We start from the raw sequence: 7,835 nt of genomic DNA, 5'->3' as shown, positions 1-7,835 counted from the left end.
AAATATTCACAATGAACATGGTTAAAGGATGGTCATGTTGTTTGGCCATGCCCATCTTCATAACCTATAACTCTGGGCCTCAAGGCTGGGCTCATAAGATGTCTGTGTATCCCAGAATCCTATCTACAAATACATATTTAATTTGATGGAAAATGAACTTCAAAAGTTTACCATAAAAAACAAAACAAAAAGTTTACCATAAGATACAAATGTATATTTTATGAGAAAGAGCCATTGCCACTAATTTAGAAGAGTGTTACCTACCATCGTAGGGGTCTCAGTTCAAAACCTTTCTCTCTGTGCACGCACTTGCATAAATCGATCTCAAATTTGAATTTGAAATGAAATAGTTCTATTGGCTTGAAAATCCTATGGATTTTTTCCAAATGGAGTGAGCCTACTGACTTCCAAGTCTGGCAGCCAAGCATGTTCTTTTCAGTAAAGTTGATACCTGAGTTATTTCCTCACTCAGTGACTTTCCTATTTAAGAAATAGAGTGGACAGAGTTCCAAGATGGCAGCGTAGTAAGTTACATGCGTCTTAGTTCCTCCCCCTCCAAAGCAACTACTAGGTGAACTGAAACAGTGCAGAACAGCTCCCGGGGCTACGGCAGGGAATGGACACACAGCATACCCCAGTCTGGACTGGCTAGTCTGACTGCGAGACTCGGCTGCAGTGAGATCCCCGAGCAGCGCGTGATTTCCCGAGCAGCAGCAGCTGCGGCGGTCAGAGCTACTCCCTCCCTCCTTCCCAGGCTGGCTGAGAGTCTCGGAGAGGCAAGTTTCCCAAGCCGAGGCAGCCAGTGCCCCTCTTTTGCAGGCGGCTTCGAGTCCACAGCTACGAGTCTCGGATCAGAGGGCTATCCAAGCCACGGTGGCCCCCCCACCTGTGGGTGGATTCCTGCTCCGGTGGGGAATTCCACAGGCCGCGGTGGCCAGTGACCGATGTCCCTCCCCCACGGTGACATCCTGGTCCGGTGGCGAATTCCCCGGGCGCGCTGAGGCCGGAGACCAGCCACAGGGTCCCCTCAAGCCGCGGCGGCTGATGCCCTCACCACGCGCGGCCCCTGAACCAACGGAGAGAATTGGATCGGAAATCCCCAGGCCGCGGAGATCGGTAACCGGGGGGATCCATTCCAAACACTTGAGACAAACGTGTGCCACAAGCGCCACCTACTGAGCAGGATAAGAAAAACAGAACCCAGAGATTTCACAGAAAAATCTTACAACTTGTTGGGTCCGACACCCAGGGAAATCTGACTAAATGCCCAGACGCCAGCAGCAGAAGATAACTGTCCACACTCAGAAGATTGAGAATATGGCCCAGTCAAAGGAACAAACCAATAGTTCAAATGAGATACAAGAGCTGAGACAACTAATGCTGAATATATGAACAGAAATGGAAAACCTCTTCAGAAAGAAAATCGAGAAATTGAGGGAGGACATGAAGAGGACATGGGCTGAATATAAAGAAGAAATAGAAAAACTGAGAAAACAAATCACAGAACTTATGGAAGTGAAGGATAAAGTAGAAAAGATGGAAAAAACAAGGGATACCTACAATGATAGATTTAAAGAGACAGAAGATAGGATTAGTGATTTGGAGGATGGAACATCTGAATTCCAAAAAGAGACAGAATCTATTGGGAAAAGAATGGAAAAATTTGAACAGGGTATCAGGGAACTCAAGGACAATATGAACCACACAAATATACGTGTTGTGGGTATCCGAGAAGAAGAAGAGAAGGGAAAAGGAGGAGAAAAACTAATGGAAGATATTATCACTGAAAATTTCCCAACTCTTATGAAAGACCTAAAATTACAGATCCAAGAAGTGCAGCACACCCCAAAGAGATTAGAACCAAATAGGCGTTCTCCAAGACACTTACTAGTTAGAATGTCAGAGGTCAAAGAGAAAGAGAGGATCTTGAAAGCAGCAAGAGAAAAACAATCCATCACATACAAGGGAAACCCAATAAGACTATGTGTAGATTTCTCAGCAGAAACCATGGAAGCTAGAAGACAGTGGGATGATATATTTAAGTTACTAAAAGAGAGAAACTGCCAACCAAGACTCCTATATCCAGCAAAATTATCCTTCAAAAATGAGGGAGAAATTAAAACATTCTCAGACAAAAAGTCACTGAGAGAATTTGTGACCAAGAGACCAGCTCTGCAAGAAATACTAAAGGGAGCACTAGAGTCAGATACAAAAAGACAGAAGAGAGAGGTATGGAGAAGAGTGTAGAAAGAAGGAAAATCAGATATGATATATATAATACAGAAGGCAAAATGTTAGAGGAAAATATTATCCAAACACTAATAACACTAAATGTCAATGGACTGAATTCCCCAATCAAAAGACATAGACTGGCAGAATGGATTAAAAAACAGGATCTTTCTATATGCTGTCTACAGGAAACACATCTTAGACCCAAAGATAAACATAGGTTGAAAGTGAAAGGTTGGGAAAAGATATTTCATGGAAATAACAACCAGAAAAGAGCAGGAGTGGCTATACTAATATCCAACAAATTAGACTTCAACTGTAAAACAGTTAAAAGAGACAAAGAAGGACACTATCCACTAATAAAAGGAACAATTAAACAAGAAGACATAACAATCATAAATATTTATGCACCAAACCAGAATGCCCCAAAATACATGAGGAATACACTGCAAACACTGAAAAGGGAAATAGACTCATATACCATAATAGTTGGAGACTTCAATTCACCACTCTTATCAATGGACAGAACATCTAGACAGAGGATCAATAAAGAAATAGAGAATCTGAATATTAATATAAATGAGCTAGACTTAACAGACATATATAGGACATTACATCCCACAACAGCAGGATACACCTTTTGCTCAAGTGCTCATGGATCATTCTCAATGATAGACCATATGCTGGGTCACAAAGCAAGTCTTAACAAATTTAAAAAGATTGAAATCATACACAACACTTTCTCGGATCATAAAGGAATGAAGTTGGAAATCAATAATAGGTGGAGTGCCAGAAAATTCACAAATACGTGGAGGCTCAACAACACACTCCTAAACAACGAGTGGGTCAAAGAAGAAATTGCTAGAGAAATTAGCAAATACCTCGAGGTGAATGAAAATGAAAACACAACATATCAAAACTTATGGGATGCAGCAAAGGCTGTGCTAAGAGGGAAATTTATTGCCCTAAATGCCTATATCAGAAAAGAAGAAAAGGCAAAAATTCAGGAATTAACTATCCATTTGGAAAAACTGGAGAAAGAACAGCAAACTAATCCCAAAGCAAGCAAAAGGAAAGAAATAACAAAGATTAGAGCAGAAATAAATGAAATTGAAAACATGAAAACAATAGAGAAAATCAACAAGGCCAAAAGTTGGTTCTATGAGAAAATCAATAAGATTGATGGGCCCTTAGCAAGACTGACAAAAATAAGAAGAGAGGACGCAAATAAATAAGATCAGAAATGGAAGAGGAGACATAACTACTGACCTCACAGAAATAAAGGAGGTAATAACAGGATAATATGAACAACTTTACGCTAATAAATACAACAATTTAGAGGAAATGGACGTGTTTCTGGAAAGACATGAACAACCAACTTTGACTCAAGAAGACATAGATGACCTCAACAAACCAATCACAAGTAAAGAAAATGAATCAGTCATTCAAAAGCTTCGTAAAAAGAAAAGTCCAGGACCAGATGGCTTCACATCTGAATTCTTTCAAACATTCCAGAAAGAATTAGTACCAACTCTCCTCAAACTCTTCAAAAAAATCGAAGCGGAGGGAAAACTACCTAATTCATTCTATGAAGCCAACATCACCCTCATACCAAAACCAGGCAAAGATATTACAAAAAAAGAAAACTACAGGCCAATCTCTCTAATGAATATAGATGCAAAAATCCTCAATAAAATCCTAGCAAATCGTATCCAACAACACATTAAAAGAATTACACATCATGACCAAGTAGGATTCATCCCAGGTATGCAAGGATGGTTCAACATAAGAAAATCAATTAATGTAATATAGGATATCAACAAATCAAAGCAGAAAAATCACATGATCATCTCAATTGATGCAGAGAGGGCATTTGACAAGATTCAACATCCTTTCCTGTTGAAAACACTTCAAAGGATAGGAATACAAGGGAACTTCCTTAAAATGATAGAGGGAATATGAAAAACCCACAGCTAATATCATCCTCAATGGGGAAAAATTGAAAACTTTCCCCCTAAGATCAGGAACAAGACAAGGATGTCCACTATCACCACTATTATTCAACATTGTGTTGGAGGTTCTAGCCAGAGCAATTAGACAAGAAAAAGAAATACAAGGCATCAAAATTGGAAAGGAAGAAGTAAAACTATCACTGTTTGCATACGATATGATACTATACGTCGAAAACCCGGAAAAATCCACAACAAAACTACTAGAGCTAATAAATGAGTACAGCAAAGTAGCAGGTTACAAGATCAACATTCAAAAATCTGTAGTATTTCTATACACTAGCAATGAACAAGCGGAGGGGGAAATCAAGAAATGAATCCCATTTACAATTGCAACTAAAAGAATAAAATACCTAGGAATAAATTTAACTAAAGAGACAAAAAACCTATATAAAGAAAACTACAAAAAACTGTTAAAAGAAATCACAGAAGACCTAAATAGATGGAAGGGCATACCGTGTTCATGGATTGGAAGACTAAATATAGTTAAGATGTCAGTCCTACCTAAATTGATTTACAGATTCAATGCAATACCAATCAAAATCCCAACAACTTATTTTTCAGAAATAGAAAAACCAATAAGCAAATTTATCTGGAAGGGCAAGGTGCCCCAAATTGCTAAAAACATCTTGAGGAAAAAAAACAAAGCTGGAGGTCTTGCACTGCCTGACTTTAAGGCATATTATGAAGTCACAGTGGTCAAAACAGCATGGTATTGGCATAAAGATAGATATATCGACCAATGGAATCGAATAGAGTGCTCAGATATAGACCCTCTCATGTATGGACATTTGATCTTTGATAAGGCAGTCAAACCAACTCACCTGGGACAGAACAGTCTCTTCAATAAATGGTGCCTAGAGAACTGGATATCCATATGCAAAAGAATGAAAGAAGACCCATATCTCACACCCTATACAAAAGTTAACTCAAAATGGATCAAAGATCTAAACATTAGGTCTAAGACCATAAAACAGTTAGAGGAAAATGTAGGGAGATATCTTATGAATCTTACAATTGGAGGTGGTTTTATGGACCTTAAACCTAAAGCAAGAGCACTGAAGAAGGAAATAAATAAATGGGAACTCCTCAAAATTAAACACTTTTGTGCATCAAAGAACTTCATCAAGAAAATAGAAAGACAGCTTACACAATGGGAATCAATATTTGGAAACGACATATCAGATAAAGTTCTAGTATCCAGAATTTATAATGAGATTGTTCAACTCAACAACAAAAAGACAGCCAACCGAATTACAAAATGGGAAAAAGACTTGAAGAGACACCTCTCAGAGGAGGATATACAAATGGCCAAAAGGCACATGAAGAGATGCTCAATGTCCCTGGCCATTAGAGAAATGCAAATCAAAACCACAATGAGATATCATCTCACACCCACCAGAATGGCCATTATCAACAAAACAGAAAATGACAAGTGCTGGAGAGGATGCGGAGAAAGAGGCTCACTTATCCACTGTTGGTGGGAATGTCAAATGGTGCAACCACTGTGGAAGGCAGTTTGGTGGTTCCTCAAAAAGCTGAATATAGAATTGCCATATGACCCAGCAATACCATTGCTGGGAATCTACTCAAAGGACTTAAGGGCAAAAACTCAAACGGACATTTGCACACCAATGTTTATAGCAGCGTTATTTACAATTGCAAAGAGATGGAAACAGCCGAAATCTCCATCAACAGACGAGTGGCTAAACAAACTGTGGCATATACATACGATGGAATACTATGCAGCTTTAAGACAGGATAAACTTATGAAGCATGTAATAACATGGATGGACCTAGAGAACATTATGCTGAGTGAGTCTAGCCAAAAACTAAAGGACAAATACTGTATGGTCCCACTGATGTGAACAGACATTCGAGAATAAACTTGGAATATGTCATTGGTAATAGAGTTCAGCAGGAGTTAGAAACAGTTAGGTAAGATAATGGGTAATTGGAGCTGATGGGATACAGACTGTGCAATGGGACTAGATACAAAAACTCAAAAATGGACAGCACAATAATACCTAATTGTAAAGTAATCATGTTAAAACACTGAATGAAGCTGCATCCGAGCTTTAGGTTTTTGTTTTGTTTTGTTTTGTTTTGTTCTTACTATTATTACTTTTATTTTTTTCTCTATATTAACATTCTATATCTTTTTTGGTTACATTGCTAGTTCTTCTAAACCGATGCAAATGTATTAAGAAACGATGGTCATGCATCTATGTGATGATGTTAAGAATTACTGATTGCATATGTAGAATGGTATGATTTCTAAAAAAAAAAAAAATGGCAGCACAATACTACCTAATTGTAATGTAATTATGTTAAAACACTGAATGAAGCTGCATCTGAGCTATAGTTTTTTTCTTATATATTTTTGTATTTTTTATTTTTATTTTTATTTCTTCTCTATATTATCCTTTTATTTCTTTTTCTGTTGTCTTGCTATTTCTTTTTCTAAATCGATGCATATGTACTAAGAAATGATGATCATACATCTATGTGATGATATTAAGAATTACTGATTGCATGTGTAGAATGGAATGATTTCTAAATGTTGTGTTAGTTATTTTTTTAATTAATAAAAAAATAAATAAAATAAAAGGAAGAAGAGCTCCAGGGTCAGGAAGGAAACAGTGAGGCTTCAATTTCCAAACCCTCTATTTTATCTTTTTTTTTTTGAGGTTGAAAATAGGACTTGGTGCCAAACCAACCAAAACCATTCCTGTCAATCCTAAAGAATACCCAGAGTATTATATAAGATTCTATAAAGGTTCCATGCACTAGGGTAACTTTCCGGAAACCTACAACCTCCAGATGGGTTCCTAGGCCAGATAAGTCCTGAAATGCAGAGGGGCCAGCTTTTCCAGAACATCAACTAGGTCTATCTCCCGACCCCATATTATTGACAGCCCCTTCCAACAGGAAAAAGTTAGAATGGCCACAGCCCAAATACCCCTAAAGAGTGGGATAGAAAGATCAAAGGTGATGGTCAAGTTATACAGAGAAGGTAGGGTTTAACAAACAAGTATGACTGCTGAATCATTATATTGATATTTCTTTTAGTCTCCAGTATCTTTGAGCAGCTAGAAATAAAAACCTAAAATTGTGGAATTGTAACCTATTCTGAAATCTGTTCTACATCTAACTGTTGCAATGTGCTTTGAAATTTGTTGCTTTTTGGTATACATGTTATTTTTCACAAAAAAAGAAAAAGAAATGTGTCATGGTCATAAGAGAAAAAGAAAGATTGAGAAACTGTCACAGATTGGAGGAGACTAAGAAAACATGACAACTAAATTCAATGTGGGATCCTGGATTGGATCCTCAACCAGAAAAAGGACATTGATGGAAAACTGGTGAAATGCAAACAAGGTCTGTGGAATAGATTGTTAACTGTATTGCATAAATGTTAACTTTCTGATTTCATGTTATGGTTATATGAGATTAGGGGAAGCTGGGAGAATTATCTATACCATTTTTGCAACTTGTCTTTAAATCTAAAATTCTTTCAAAATAAAAAGGTTTTAGAAAAAAGAAAAACAAAAGAAAGTAGAAAGACAGCTTACACAATGGGAGACAATATTTGGA

The sequence above is a fragment of the Tamandua tetradactyla genome (genome assembly GCF_023851605.1).
Source record: "Tamandua tetradactyla isolate mTamTet1 chromosome 18 unlocalized genomic scaffold, mTamTet1.pri SUPER_18_unloc_1, whole genome shotgun sequence".
NCBI lineage: Eukaryota > Metazoa > Chordata > Mammalia > Pilosa > Myrmecophagidae > Tamandua > Tamandua tetradactyla.
The sequence above is the reverse complement of the archived record's forward strand: the minus strand, read 5'-3'. Positions refer to the sequence as shown.